The sequence below is a fragment of the Tamandua tetradactyla genome, chromosome 21, assembly GCF_023851605.1.
Source record: "Tamandua tetradactyla isolate mTamTet1 chromosome 21, mTamTet1.pri, whole genome shotgun sequence".
Lineage (NCBI taxonomy): Eukaryota > Metazoa > Chordata > Mammalia > Pilosa > Myrmecophagidae > Tamandua > Tamandua tetradactyla.
In genome coordinates this window covers 34,901,909-34,917,699 of record NC_135347.1, presented here as the reverse complement: position 1 = coordinate 34,917,699, position 15,791 = coordinate 34,901,909, and the positions used below count along the sequence as shown (strand labels likewise).

The window sequence follows — 15,791 nt, the reverse complement described above, 5'->3', positions numbered from 1 at the left end:
TCTTCATCCCCAGGTACATATCTTTCATCTTTACAAATAAGCTTCCTAACTGCTCCTGTCTTATTCTCTCTGATCTGAGCGCTATACTTCGCAAAATGCATATTTAATCATTTCATTCTCTGCTTAAAAGGAGAGAATTGCCTTCAATTCACTCTCTTGAATTGCATATTAACCTCTCAATCTGCATTCTTTCACCTCACTCTTCATCACAGGCTCTGACCTCAATGCTCTTCCCCTCCTCCTTTCTTCTCGATGATTCCTTCTTTCAAAATTTGATTCATCTCCCTTCTTCACAAAGCCTTCTCCTGATCCTCTTCCTGACTCACATCACAAAATGTTCCCAATGTACCTAGTTTTTACCACTGGGCTAATGCATCGTGCATCTTGAGGGCAGGGTCAGCATGGCGCATTCTAGATGAATGAACGAGTTCAGGGAGTAATGAGGAGTCTCATAGAGAAGGTGAAGTTGAGCTGACTGACTCTTGGAGGGACAGTGAAAGGTAGAGAAGAGTATTTGAATCAGAATAACATGTGCAGAAGCATGAGAAAGCTAGCCATATTTACAGAACTGCAGTGGAGTTCTGTGGTATGATCCTGGGCAGACAGATGTAGACCAAAACACATGTTAAGGAGTTTCACATCTGATGTCATCTGATATTGCTGTTTTCTTGAGGCCCTTGTTGTAATTAAGAATGAAGGGTTTCTTGATGTGTGATAGCCTCACACACTTACATTAACATTTAATAATTTAATTCAATAAATTAGCCCTTTGACACAAAATTAAAATGCTGCTTAATTTTTTCATTTATAGAGAACCATAGGATTTGCATAAGAATATTTGCTTGAAGTAGACTTTAAGATATGTGATTTGGCCATGAAATACAAATTTAAGGTAGTAAGATAAGTGTCTTTTTTAAAAAATATGTCTGCATATCATTGGAACTGTATCTAGAACCTGCTTAGGAGGTAATATCAGAAATTTAACTTTGAAAATATGAGCTGAGAGCCAAATAGCTCTTCAGCCTCTCAGTCTCCCTGCCCATTTCTCCAGTCCTGTGAACTAGTTCATTACAAATGCTGTTCTGTAGATGTTCACTCCTGTGAGTTTCCCTTACTTATTTCCACTTTTGGTATTGCTTAGAAAATGGCAAAAAAAAGTAAAAATGAAAAAAACAAACATTTGAAAAATAAGCAAGATTTAAAAAGGAGACACTTAAAAAATGTTTAGAGAAATTATTAAAACTGGTGAGCTAAAGGATTTTTTTTTTATATGAAGTAAAGCATATTTGCAGTTTCAGGTGAAACAGGCCACTATCTCCATGGAAATAATTAATGACTGTAGGTGAGAAAAGTTGTCCAAGTGTGTTCTATTCATGCAAACAGTGAATGCAGAAACAAGCAAATTCAGCTTACAACAACTTAGTGAGTAAAAGGATCTTCCTGGCTTTGCTGGAAGGTTTGACTGTGTACCTTCAGAGTACCAGGAAAGTTCAAAGTCCATCTAGAAGTAAGCTCCCAAACAAAATGAGGGACTTTTTAAAAAATTTACCATAATTTTTCTATGCAGTGTATTTCAATATACAGAGTTATTATCGAAAAACCCTGATTTCTTTTTCTTTCTATTCTTATTTCAGATGTTTTCTCTTTTTGCCGTCAACCATAATTGAATGAGATAAGGATGTCTGAGGGATCTCTGAGAATAGTCACAAAGGAAACATGCTTACATTTATAAAACAATCCAGCTGTTATTTCCCCATTCCCTGGTAGAATATCTTTTTAAAACCTTCATTTGAACTGAAATTTTCCGTATCACTTGTATTCCCTAATTCAATTGTGTTAGAAAAGTACAAAATGTATATATCAAACATATATATATATATATGTATGTATCTCTTGCTCTCTCTATATATGTAAATAAATATGCAGACAACATTAAAATAGACCTCATAGGTTACTATAACATTGCTTTTTTGCTGTATATACTTACCAGGAAAGATTAGATGTGGCAGTCTCTGTTGTTTTTTTTTAACAATTGGGAAACCTCAATGGCACCAGTTTTCCAAATATGGCATTTTTCATTTCTCTAAAATGGATGGGGAAGATAGAAAGAGCTATGTTAACTTCTAATTTATGTCCAATAACATTTAATTAAAGTCCTCAGTGTTAAAAAAAAAGGAAAGCACCTTTATATTTAGTAATCATCTTTAACTTCCTCATTAAGGCTCTTAATATTTTTAATCAAACTTTGGGTATTTCTCTCTCTCTCTTTTCTCTTGTTGCATACTTCTAGTTTTCGTGCCCTACAAGGAGTTCTCGGGGCTTAGAAGTTCCCTCCACAATTCATAGGCTTTCTCCTAGTTAGTCCATTGTTGGTCTGGAGAGCACTAATGAGAATGAGAATGCATCTGGTGATGTGAACTGGAAGCTCTTGGCCAGTCACAAAATCCTTACTTGGGATTGGATCAGGTGTGTTTTTCTCCTCTAGAACCCTCCCAGGGGTTGGGGTAAAGAAGAGCGGAAAAGAGGGCTTCTACTTCCAAGTAGGCTCCAGCTATCACCTAGAATTTAATTAGTGGGCAAACATAGAAGAAGATGTTTAATCATGAGGTATACTTTTGGAAAAGATGGGTTGGTTTAAAATCAAGGACGGGTAAAGTTTTGTAGTCATTCAAATAGTGATACTATTTGTCTGATTTCCACGAACTAAATATTGAACATAATGAGTGATATACAAGGGTTGATAGAGAGCTACAATACAGTATAGTGTTAATTTGCTTATTATTTCAGCAAATATTTATTGAGTACATTCTACAAGCCAGGTGCTGTGATAGATATTGAAGATATAGTGGTAAGCAAAAGCAACATAGTCTCTGCACTATTATGGTTTATTTTAACATACATTATCTCTGAATTCATATTAAGTAAAAGCAAGAACATATCTATATTTAAAATATTTCTTTTTGCTTTTTCATGTTTTGCTTTGCTGAAACAAAAATGATAAAAAGAGGGAGGATTAACTAATTACCATATCCTGGCTACTATATCTAACAGAATAAATAAAATAATTTATTTTTAATAATCAACCAAAATAGTTTCATACTTTGGTAGCATGTGTATACATTTTTCCCAAGTAGAAAATATCTCAAGTAAAAAAGACCCCTTGAAGCTATTTGGAGTTTGCTTCAGAAACACTGACACTTCTAGCTCTATGGTTGCCTGTAGCAACGTAATTAGCCCCTACTTTTAAACTTTTTACTATTTTTTATTTTTTTCTGTCTCTTCATCTTTCTTTCAGCTTAGTATCCAGAAGAAAGAGCTGTTGGCCTTGTTTCTGGGCTTTGTGTCTTTCTGTGATTGTGTAACCTTGGGAAGTCACATTTGATCTACCTTGCCCTAGTTTCTTCATCTGTAAAATGATAGGATTATAGTAAATAATAGTAGTTTCCTTCCAACTTTAACATTCCCTGGTTCTTTAATCTTCTGGATTTGAGGGTAGAAGGTAGACACATGGATATGAATACATGTAGAGATATGCCATTAAAAATAGAAACAAACCAGAGTTTTGGATGTAATTAGAGTTACGAATGAGTTCTGGTTTGCTTTACCACAATATAGGCTTCTATTCTCTGCTAGACTTATACTTTACAATTCATATTTTCTAAGGAAAATGCTTATATGTGGGTAAACAAGGAGTTTAGGATGAATATAGCATGTAATCACAGAAATCCAGAGCCACTCCAAACTAAAAATACTGATATGGTCCTTGGCCAGGGCAAATACAGCTCAGATAATATTGCTCTCAGATTTCTACCTAAATCACAAGAGCATCACAGCACTGGCCTGTAGACATTTTGTTGCTGCAAGCCCCAGGATCTCAATTTACGTCTAACACCTCCTCAGTCTTTCTAAATCCCTTTCTAAACTGTAATTGGTCTCTTCCCTCATTATGTTCCAAATCACATATGTTTAGTTTGTATTAAAATTAGCTGCATATGTCTCTCTCTCTCTTAGTTATTGGTTTGTAAGCTCCTGGAGAAAATGGATCATGCCTTGTTTATTTTGTTTTTCCTATACTGTGTGCTCAAAGTAGGCATTCAGTAATTCTTGTTGAAGTAAGTAGTTCAATTCTATAGTTCAGTTCAGTAGTGGAGATTATGGAAGTTAAAAATCACTTCAAAAGTGTTGTGTTTTATCTCCTAAAGTTCCAATGCAAGGTTATAACTTAATGAGTTTTCTGAAAACCCAGCTTGATAGTGGCCGAATGGTGCCCCATGAGGCGTCTCCTATTTACTGAGGTATGGGAATTTGGCAGCTCAGTCAAGCTGAAAACTGAGTTTTGCCTGGAGTTCTGGGAGAGGACTCCAAAGGCCTTGTGGTTACCCAAGAGATGGCCAATATCAACATAATTTGTTCAGCCTGATCAGTGATCTACTCTCCCACTCAGGGCTGTCCACTTTCTCCCAAAGAGACTGGCTATGGGTCATATATTTTATTACAGTATGTGGTACTTCTGTCTTGCTGCCTGTATTAGTTTCTTAGCTGCTAAAACAAATACCAGGTGATGGATTGGCTTAACTACAGGATCTAATTGGCTCATAGCTTTAGAGGCTAGAAGGTTTGCCTCCTCCCATAGTCAGTTTTAGTTGGCCGGAATCTTGGGGTTCCTTGGCTTTCCATTACATGGCAGTGCATGGTGTCTTCTCCTTTCTCTTTTGGGTTCCATTGCCTTCCAATTCTGTCTGCTCCACATGGCTTCACTTGCTGTGTCCAATTTCCTTTGCTTATGAGGACTTAGATTAAGGCCCACACTCTTTCAGTTTGGGCACACCTTAACTAATAACACCTTCAAAGGTCTTATTTACAAATGGGCTCCCACCACATGACCAGGAGTTAGGACCTAAACATACCTTCTGTGGGAGACATGACCAATACTACCTATATAGGTCCAAGTCTTTATTATTGATGTTATCCCCCAAAGTGTTAATCTTAATAGTGGGTTGAGGCCCTAAATAGAAATCAAGTAGTATGGAAAGAATTTGTAATAAAATAAACTGTTCCTTGTCTGTGGTGGATTGAAGCTGTATGTACCCCAGAAAACATGCTCTTAAATCTAATCCATTCCTGTGGGTGTAAACCTATTGTAAATAGGACCTTATTCAGTGGGACTTAATCCTAAAACTGAGTCCTTTGTAAGAGAATAAATACAGCTACAGAAAGAGAAAGCCATAGAAGCAAGAAACTGAATTCATGAGACCTGGAAAGGAAGGGAGAGACCAGGAGATACTGCCATGTGCCTTTCCATATGACAGAGGAGCCAAGATTGCCAGCAACTCGCTCTAGAATGGTGGCCTCAAGGAAGAAAGCATTGCCTTGATTTGGATACCTGCTTGGACTCAAAACCATGAGCAAATAAATTCCCAGTGTTTGAGTTGAACCATTTCATGGTATTTGCTTTGAGCAGCCCAAGAAAATAAAACATTGTCCTTTGCACAAATATCATTCTTCTCAGAAATAATTTTTAATTTTTTTGTTTGGGGCTCCCTCTATAAATCTAGTAATGTGTTTATATTGTTCCTTATTGATTAATCAATTTAAAATATTATCAGTGATTTTCTATGATGAATGTTGTGGATATAACTTATTGAAACACTACTCAACTTTTTAAAAATTCTTCCTCCCGCTGTCTGATATTACATTTTTAATTTTAGTTTTCCCGTGTTTTCTGCTGTGACATTTCTATGTTTATAATAATGACATATTCTTTTTCTTGTTCCCTCAACTTTAGATATATCTCCTGACTCAATACTACATGAGATGGTGATAATGCCTGGATCTTTCCCTCTGCTTCTCCTCTTTCTCATCCTCCTTCTAACAATCATTGGCTTTACCATTTGTTCCATGTTTGCATTTTGTTCTGTAAATGTAATTATAATCTATAGAGTAATTATAAAACCAATCAAGAGTTATGTGTGTGTGGTTTTTTTTTTGTTTTTTTTGTTTTTTTTTTTGGTAATCACTTGAGTATTGGTTACTGTGGCTCAAAGTAGGACACTAGATTATAACTCTTTTCCAATGAGTTCAATATTTTGATTCCTGGCCCCCAAGAGGACAATATTCTTGGCATTGAAGCCTGATCGATTCTGTTTTGTTACAGTTATTAAACTTGTTTAAAATTATACCACATTCTGATTTGCTTCCTATTTGGGTCTTGTTTTCCTGTATATTAAATTTTTTTCCTGTAGAGTCTAGTCACCTTTCCTTTTTTCTTGTTGAGAGAAGAAATATCGCTTACTAGTAACACTAATAACACTAACAAGTTTCAGGTTTGTGCTCATATTCTCAAATTAAAAAAAACAAGGTAGTGATTCCTTTGGACAATTTTCTCAGAACCTGCCAACTTCCTGTTTTAATTGGATGTTGCTTTTGAGATTTCTTTTTATTTCGTTTTTCCTATATCCCACATCTCCATCTTTCTTGGCTTTTACCTTCCTTTTGCTGGCATATATTTGCAAATAATTTCCTTGGAAAGAATTTGGTGACGAGGAGGAGGACTGGGTTGGTGACGCTCAGTTTTCACTGCATGCATGTCTGAAAATGTTTTTACTTGTCCTCACTTTGATTGTTAACTTGCCTGGATAGATACTTCAAGGTTCAAAATAATTTCCCCTCAGAACGCCACTGTTTTCTTGTCTTTTTTCGTCAGCATATGTCTAGATATGAGTCCCTCACATTCACTCTGCTGAGCAAATATTCAGTGGGCCTTTTGGTTTTTTAGGTTATGTCTTTCTTCAGCTTAGAGACATTTTTCTTCCTCTTTTTTTTTTTTTTTTAAGTAATGTGCTTTCCCTCCCCATTTTCTCTGTTCTCTTTCTAGAACCCCAGTTGGCCAAACAGTGAACTTTGTAGTTTGAGCCTTTACGACTCTGATCTTTTCTCACATCTGCTTCATTTTTTTGTTTTTCATTCTGTGTTCTGATATATTTTTATCTCCCTGACCCTCTATTAAATTTTTGATTTTCCATTTTTAAAACAAAATTTCAAGAGTTGGTTTTTATTGTGATCTGGCCCGGTTTTTATAGCATTGTTTCTATTTTTAAGGTTGCAACATCATATAAAAACTTATGAGGTGTCTAATTAGAATTTTTTAAAATGTTTTCTTCTAGTATCTGCATTTCCACTTTATCCTCCTGGGTTCCTTGCTCTGTTTTTATCTTGATCGTTCTCTTTAATGATGCTGGTATTCCTCATATGTTTGGTGGTTCTCGCTTATCAGTGCATATTTTAGAGTAAATGTTTGGTTGATTATCCCAGGTTGGGGGTTCAGGCTTCCTTGCCTACTGCACAGGTTGGCCTTTTATCCCAGGTTGCCTCTTCCTTGAATTGAAGACTTTTGTATCTGGGTAGGGTTTGTGATCCATAGAATCTGCCTCAGGTGAGTGGATGAGGAACAAGGAAACCAGAACTCATACTAGCAGCCTATACTTTTCCCAAGCAGGGAACATAGGTACCTGCACTGTTTTTTTCCTCTGGAGTGAACACTGGGCTGTCTTTCATTCTGCATGCAAAGGTTCTGGAGTGTGTGCATGTGTATGTATATATGAAGGCAAGGGGCAACTGGTGCAGCTATTTTATTAAAGAATTTTCAGTGAACCCCCTATTTTCATTGGCCTCCATTATAGCTGCCTACTCTAAGCTGGGAGCCTTTCCAATGTTCCATTAAGAAATCAGGCTTTGCCCTTTGCTGCAGCTCCCTTCTGCTGTCTGTGCTGCAGCCTTCACTGCTCCATTTCACTTATGCAGATAATTTCTGTTCACAGGAATTTGTTGATTTATCTCTACTATTCTCTCTGCTTTTAAGGCTTTCTTCCCTTTGAATTTCTTTTTTACGTTCTGTATCGTCTTCAGAAAAAGATGAGAAAACCCATGTCCTCAGCCCACCCTCTGGAACTAGAACTCTTTCCCATACTCTATCTAACTACTTCCCAGTTTTATGAAAAGTTTGGCAAGCACTGAAAGGAATGATTCTTGGCAAAGTAGAATGCTTCCCTACAAGATTATAAGAAATTGTAACTTCAGTTTCTCAGCAGAGGCCGAAAAAATCCTATAACCCGAAGCACTTTTATTACCCCAAAACCACAAGTACATAGTATTACTTATGTACCAGGCACTGTTCCAAGTACTTCACATCTTTTAACTTAATCAATCTTAACAATGACAGGATAAGGTAAGAAGTATAATTGTCCCCCTTTTAGAGAGGAAACTAAGCAAGAGAGAAACTAAGATATAAATTGCAACTTCAGAGACTGAACTCTTAACATTTATGCTATATTGCTTCTCATAACCATGCCGTTAAAAAATAAAACAAAAGGATACAGTAAAGGTGGAGTGCCAAATAATAGCCAATGGAATATTTTCTTAAAAAAAAAAGATTTTTAAGAAGAGACTAAAAATGAAATATAATCCTATGGTAATAAGGAGGGCTGAATTACGAAATTCTGACTTTGCAATTAAAACTACTCTCAATGGAAAAAAAAATGAGGAGGCATATAAAGAACCCAGCATGTTTACATTAAAAAGTGTATGATAAGATGGGAAGACATATACATAAATTGTGGATGAGAAAACATAAAACTCAGGAGAATATAAAGGACTTGGACAATTTCAAGAAAGTTAAAGCCAAGGATTAGCTGAGGCTCACAAAAACCACTAAAGACAGCAGCAGCAATTTTATGGCTATTTTCAGAACAATAGATAGATGAAAATTATAGGTCCATTTCTTGAGAATGATGGTATCATGTGAAAAGAAAACACTACACTTCCGCTTTTCTCTCTATACCAAGAATGATTTTTAAGCCGGCAACATTGAGAGATCATTGCATTAAGAGGTCACTGGCATATATTATAAGAGGTTAATAATAGCTTAAATATTTTGAATTATTTTAAGGACCCATATGCACGTTTGATCTTTCATCCAGAACAATCTGGCAAGCTACATTTTAGGCAATAAATTATCTCATTGATATGATCATAAACTACCAAATTCTTTAAGAAATTTTGTAGAACAGAGGAAAATATCTCATGAGAAAAGGAGAAAGGGACATCTGACCCCAATTTTCAAAGTGGGGATATTCTGTTCAAAATATTTGCTACTTCTTCCCCATTTCTACTTTATAGTAAGGTCCCTCTGTACAGGAAGATTCTATTTCTCACTACATTGATGTCAGGCTTGGCCATATGTCTTGCTGTGGCCAATGGAATGTAATCAAGAGTGACATTGTCAACTTTCAAGCAGAGGTTTTAAGGGCACTATGTGTTCTGTCACCACTTTCCTCCTTCTGCCACCAGACCATCATCTCATCAGGAGCTACTCCTTCTTCAGCCTGGGTCCTGAAATGAATGTGACATGTATCAGAGCCAACGCACAATGGACATAAATAAGGATGAGAAACAAATATGTGTCATAAACCACTGACATTTTGGGTTTATTTGTTATAGCAGCATTTCCTAATCTACTCTGACTCTTATAGGAGATAAACAGTGGATTCTGAAAATTACTAACCAGTAATCTTAATGTTGATTTCCAATATAAAAAAATAGCACACATTTTTAATCAGAAAATTTGAGAGCTTATACAAAAAGATAAAAAGTATTAGTTGCCGGTAAGTAGCAGGATACATGAGGGTTTATGGAACGCTATAGGTTCAGTTCAGCATATTTTAAACAAGGTACTCGAAAACATGTTTCATATAATCCTTTAAAATAAATTGATATTGACTATCGTTCTGTATTTATTATGATCATGTATATTATGACACGATAGACAATGCGTAGAAATATGATGTGGATGGCAGTATAGGCAAGTGAATTCATAGCTGGATAAACAAGAGACTTAGAAGGAAAACTTTAGGAAGCAATTGCCCTGTCTTAACCTCTTCAAAAATATGTTATCAATTATTTGAATGACAGCATAGATGCTGTACTTATCTAGTTGAAATAACAAATGATTCATTACATAAGATAAGCAGTATCTGGAAGAGACTTTGTATGTTGAATGGCAGAATTAAATTCAGAATGACACAATGATCTAATCTGTTGAAATGATACTGAAACTGATGTGATGAATTTAAACAGAATTATATGTATAACTTGTAGTTTTAAAAAGTCAGTTTTATTGGTTGAAGGAGACCTGCTTGTTGGAATTCATGTGAAGCCAGTTGGTTTGGATTGGAACAAACCTCAAAATAATGTAAGTGTGATGAAGTCTGTAAAAGTGAAGGTGATAGTAAGTTATATTAACAGATGTTTGGTGTACAAGTGAGGGGATTGTTATGTACTAGTATTATGTCCAGTTTTGGATACTTACCTTTAATAGAAATGCTGATAAAACCCAAGAGATTTAAGTGTCATTTCCTAAGATTAATTATTTGTTCTGCATGAAAGATCAAAAGGGAAGTTAGACAGGTGGGGCAAGTGTGTTTAGTCTTAAAGAAAAGAATACCTAACGTAATAAGAGAAAGGCTAAACCAGGAGGAAAGAATAGCAATTGCAGATGGGTTGATGTCTAAGGAAGGGAGCATGCTAAAAATGTACGTATCCAAATTTCCCTGGATGCTTTACTACACCTGAACCAGACTCTTGTTCTCCTAATCAACCTTCCTTCCAGGTGATATTACGTTATAAATACATAGAAGAAATGCACTCAGTACACATACATCATAAAAGTGGTTTCTAATCTTGGATGATCTCCAGTATCATTGAGGGGGCTTTTAAAAATGTAGGTACCCGAGGCTAACCCCAGACTTACTGAATCACAATTCCTGGTGGTAGGCCCTGGGATTTGTAGGTTCATAAAACTCCTCAGGTGACTCTAATGATCTGCCAGATTTGGGAGCCATGGTGTCTTATGATGTGGTGGTCATTCAAGTGCCTGAGGTTGGACTGGAGAATGTTGGTATATCAGCAAGGGAAGTAAGACTAGGGCAGTGGTTCCCAGCACAATTATAAAAGAAATAGCACTCATCAACAAACAAACAAAAAATTATCTAGTGTCCATATTGTTTCATATTTTTTAAAATGTAGATTAAGTTGAACAATAGTAACAAAAAAACCCTGGGCAGGACTTAGTATAGGAAGAGAGCACTATATTTTAGAATAAACAGCCATCCTATTCTGATTTATTTTTCTCATTTTACTGTGGACTGGTAACTTTACTATGGTGCTTTCAATAGTGGCACAATTGGCATGTCAGCATTTGAGATATGCCAGTATAGGGTACATACGGTTTGATATGGCTTCTGGCAGCATGATGCTTCATTGCTATGTAAGGGTAAGTGCCTCAGAAAATTGGTGTAGGGACCCTAGTATTGGGGGATAGTGGAGGGAAATGAAATTAGACTTTTATTTTGAAATGATTTTTTATTTTCATCAATGTTTCATTCTATTATAACTTGAGTGATTTCCTCACTAATTGGATTATCAGGGCAGAATGGCAGAATAGCCCAAAAGGGCTCTTACAAGTCTTTAGCATCTGTAGTTCTGAGCTGGATGGTTTCTATCCTAAGCCTCTCTGTTGAGTTTATTTAAAAGACTTTCAACTATTAATGGGAGGCTAGGATTTGAACTGCCAGCAACAGAGCTATTAGTTAACTGAATATATGGACCATTGCTCTAAATTTTTTGAAAGTCTAACCTCTGATAAAATTTCTCCTAAAACCCTTTGAACCATTCAATCCCTTAGAAATATATTCTAAAAAATATTTGGTACAAAATTTATATTTTGACTAGTGCATTTCCTAATATAACTCATGTAGGCAGCTTAATTGAACACCATAAGTACATGGAACCTTGAGTAGGACATGAGATTTTGTTGGTTTGTCTAGAGTGATGCCCCGATAAATCCCAGAGTGGTTTGAACAGTGAATAAAAAAGTATTTGCAAAGTCTTTTGGTGAGAAAGGGGGAAAATTCAGCTTCCCTAAATTGAATTCTTGATATTCTCACAAGCAGTGGGGACAACCAAAGTCATAGGCTGAGCTCCCAATCTTGGGGTTTGTTCATATGAAACTTAACCCCACAAGGGATAGGTCAAGTCTACTTAAAATATTAGGTCTAAGAGTCACCCCCAAGAGAACCTCTTTTGTTGCTCAGATGTGGCCTCTCTCTCCAGCCAACATAACAAACAAACTCACCACCCTCCCCCTGTCTACGTGGAACATGACTCCCAGGGGTGTGGACCTTCCTGGCAACATGGGACAGAAATCCTGGAATGAGCTGAAACTCAGCATCAAGGGATTGAGAAAACCCCTAGAATGAACTGAGACTCAGCATCAGGAGATTGAGAAAACCTTCTTGACCAAAAGGGGGAAGAGTGAAATGAGACAAAATAAAGTGTCAGTGACTGAGAGTTTCCAAACAGAGTCGAGAGGTTATCCTGGAGGTTATTCTTATGCATTAAATAGATATCACCTTGTTAGTCAAGATGTAGAGGAGAGGCTGGAGGGAACTGCCTGAAAATGTGGAGCTGTATTCCAGTAGCCATGTTTCTTGAAGATGATTGTAAAATGATATAGCTTTCACAATGTGACTGTGTGATTGTGAGAACCTTGTGTCTGATGCTCCTTTTAGCTTCCTTATCAACAGACAAGTAAAACATTTGGAATAAAGATGAATAATAGGGGGAACAAATGTTAAAATAAATTTAGATTGAAAAAAATATATGGACTAACTATAATGTGTAAACTCTGAGAATTGAATCCAAGAGCATAGGCTATCAGAGGAAGGCTTATTGTAAAGGTTCCTGGATTGTAAGCTCTTATAGAAGTCACATTTATTCCTGAGTTGTAACAGTTATTTCTAAAATCTGAGATGCTGAGCTCTTAATGTATGACCTGTTCATTCCCTGGAACTTTGGACATCTGTGTGACATCTGAAAAAAAAAAAAAAGAAATATATTCTCATAAACACATTTCCCTTTTCTTCCATTAGCATCTAGGTTCTGTTTGCACATTTTTCATTTACATAGGAAACAAATATCTAGAGGGAGCTAGCTTTATCCCAGGCACAATGTTTGTACTTTGTAAGCAAGATCCCTGCTCTTTTGAAGCTGTATTCTAATGAAAGGGAAAGAGATAAACTTGCAGAAAACACGTGAGATTTCAGTTATTGACAAGTGCTGTAAAGAAACACGTGAGAAGTTCAGCTATTGACAAGTGCTGTAAAGAAAATTAAATGGGTCAGAGAATTGTTGGGGGACCCTAATTTAGATGAGGGTTGTTTGGAAAGGACTTTCCAAGGAGGTGATATTTAAGCCAAGGCTTGAACACTGAGCAACTGTGAGAAGAGAGAACAGCCAGCACAGAAGTACCGAGGGAACTGAAAGGCCAGTAAAGTCCCATTGGAATGATAAATTGGTGGAGAAGGATACAAGATGAGGTCATGAAGACGCACGGGCCAGAAAATTCAGGATCTCCTAGGCCATCATAGGAACTTGAATTTATTCTTAATGTGACTGGTTTTAATCAGGAGTGACATATCTAGTTTGTGTTTTATAAGGATAACTCAGGCACTGTGTAGAGAAAGGACCAGAATGGATAAGAGTGGAGTGAGGAGATTAGCTGGAAGGCTGTTGTATTATTTCAATCTAGAGATGAAACTGCTTATTGTCCCAACCAGGTACAGCCTCTGGAAATTGTTTTCACCTCCACTTTGCCTCGATATACCCCTCACTTAGGTCTTTGTTGGTAAGTACCTCTGTAAGTGCATTGTTGCCACAGTTAAAAGAAATATCCCCTTTCTCATTGTCATTGAATTTCCAACTTGAATGTTCTAAGCACTCATTTGCTTTAACAGCTGGTGTCTCTTCTCTCTGGGAGCTCATATTGTTTCTGAAGTGCAGCTGAGGAGACCAGAGCTCCCAAAACCTGGAGGGAAACAAAGGTTTCTTTCTCCCCAGTTTGTCCTTTTGAGTGCTGTGCATATTCATCTATCAGTTTGCCCTTCGCAGGTATACTCTAAGACACAGCAGCCTCCAGAAGGTTACTTGTCTCTACTAAGCTTTCTTCCTATGTTATTTTTTAAGTATATATGAAATTACAGTCTTGAGCTTTCCTTTTTCATACACAAACTTATCATTAAGAAACCCAATAATGATCCCTGAGGGAAAAACCACATGCAGTAGAAGGACTCAGACTGGAGGGAGGGTGTAGGACGACAGGCATCGTTTTGGGACCTGGGGAGACAGTTCTCTCTGGAGGAGGTCCTGCACGCTACATTTTTATGGCTCGAAGCTTTTCTCAGGATATTGCGCCATAATTTCCCCCAAAGCACAGTTGTGTACTGTAATGTCCATGTTGCCTGCTCCCTATCATTCTTGAGCCTGCAACCACAGGCTTTGAGCACTGTGTTTTATTGATCTAATGATTTGACTTAAACACAGCCAAGAAAAATTAGAAGCACTCAGTGAGACGAAGAGACTGGTTTATTATAATCCCTTTGAGAAAAATCTTTTAACATTTTATTCTCATAGGTTGTGCAACTGCAGGGTAGTTAACTTATTTTTCCCCCTCTTGAGTATAATAAATGAGTATGAAGGGAAGTTCGTTTTAAAGTTGAGATTTAAATCTGATTTCTTTCTCACAAGATACAAGATATATGTACCTCAGCATTTTATTTTTGGGTGAAAAAGATTTTAATGTTCCATTTTAAAGGAAGCAGTCCTGTCCTTGGAATAAAATCAGAATAAAGGAGAATTCTGGGTATGCTTTCTTCTCAGAAAAAGGTGGAGATGTCAATTTTTATCTTCTGGCAAAATATGTTCTCAGGAAAGACTCAAGACTTTGTCAACTAAAGCAAAAATGGCTGAACACAGCTTAAAACATGATCTCTCCCAAAGGGAATTGTAGCTTTACATGGATCAAAGCTTTAGGTGAAAGAGAAGAAGCTCCCAAGTATTGATTTATTTATATTTGTCTGTTTGCTCATTTTTAAAGTTGTATCATACTTTGTCTCCAACAGGAGATTTAAAGCCAGCTTACATATCAGACGATAAGAGAAAAATTAAAAATAGGTAATTCAGAACATTAGGATGACTTTCATATTGGGAATTTGGGATTTTAGGGAAAAGTAGAACTATTTTGTTTTTGTTGCTGGTAGACAACCCTTTTTTAAACTTGAAATCTTAGCAAGACTAGATGGCGTGGGGTTGCCAATTCCATACGCAGCAGACCAGCCTTTTAGCATATGTTAAGATAATGTTATGGCAAAAAAGTTAGAGTTTTTATCTTTCAGCTTGTTTGGGGAATTTAGCACTCCTATAGTTTCTATTCTAGACTTATTTCTTTAGCAGCCTGCCTTCTCTTTGGTTATTTATTAACCTCACTTTAAAGCACAACTTTAATCATTCTACAAAGGTACAAAGTTCAGTTAATGTTACAAGTGTTCCAAATTATGATAATAAATAAAGCTATTGTATAACTTTAAATACCTCCTAAAGACATAAAATTTGTAATGAAATAATTAGCCCGTGGGCCACAATATTAGAGAGAATAATACTGCAGGAACACAAAAATGCTGCCCATGTTAGCAGAGTGTTTATGACTACCTGTGTTCCAAATAGTTTATATGCTTCATTCCTAATCTTTACCTCCCCTTACTCTATTACTATCCTTATAAGCATAGAATAATAAAGGAGAGGAAATATTCCTCTAAGGGATTCAGAAAGAAGAAAGCAGTAGACCCTCTCCTTTCCACAGATATGTCTATTTTGCAACTCATTGAGGAGGATGGTTTAGGATC

General features: G+C 36.5%; 1 protein-coding gene and 2 long non-coding RNA genes across 5 annotated transcripts in view; 2 read left to right on the top strand and 1 right to left on the bottom strand.

Annotated features, from left to right (window-relative positions):
- The window catches only part of LOC143665564 (uncharacterized), a 398,448-nt gene that overhangs the window by 232,823 nt on the left and 149,834 nt on the right, over positions 1–15,791 (top strand). The window lies entirely within an intron of this gene.
- LOC143665565 (uncharacterized) overlaps positions 1–15,791 on the top strand; it is a 302,502-nt gene that overhangs the window by 231,503 nt on the left and 55,208 nt on the right. The window lies entirely within an intron of this gene.
- Positions 1–15,791, bottom strand: part of LOC143665559 (uncharacterized) — a 51,779-nt gene that overhangs the window by 12,406 nt on the left and 23,582 nt on the right. Inside the window, exon 3 of the long non-coding RNA XR_013167055.1 lies at positions 1,988–2,083. This is a non-coding gene — a long non-coding RNA (uncharacterized LOC143665559). The remainder of the gene's footprint in view (positions 1–1,987; positions 2,084–15,791) is intronic.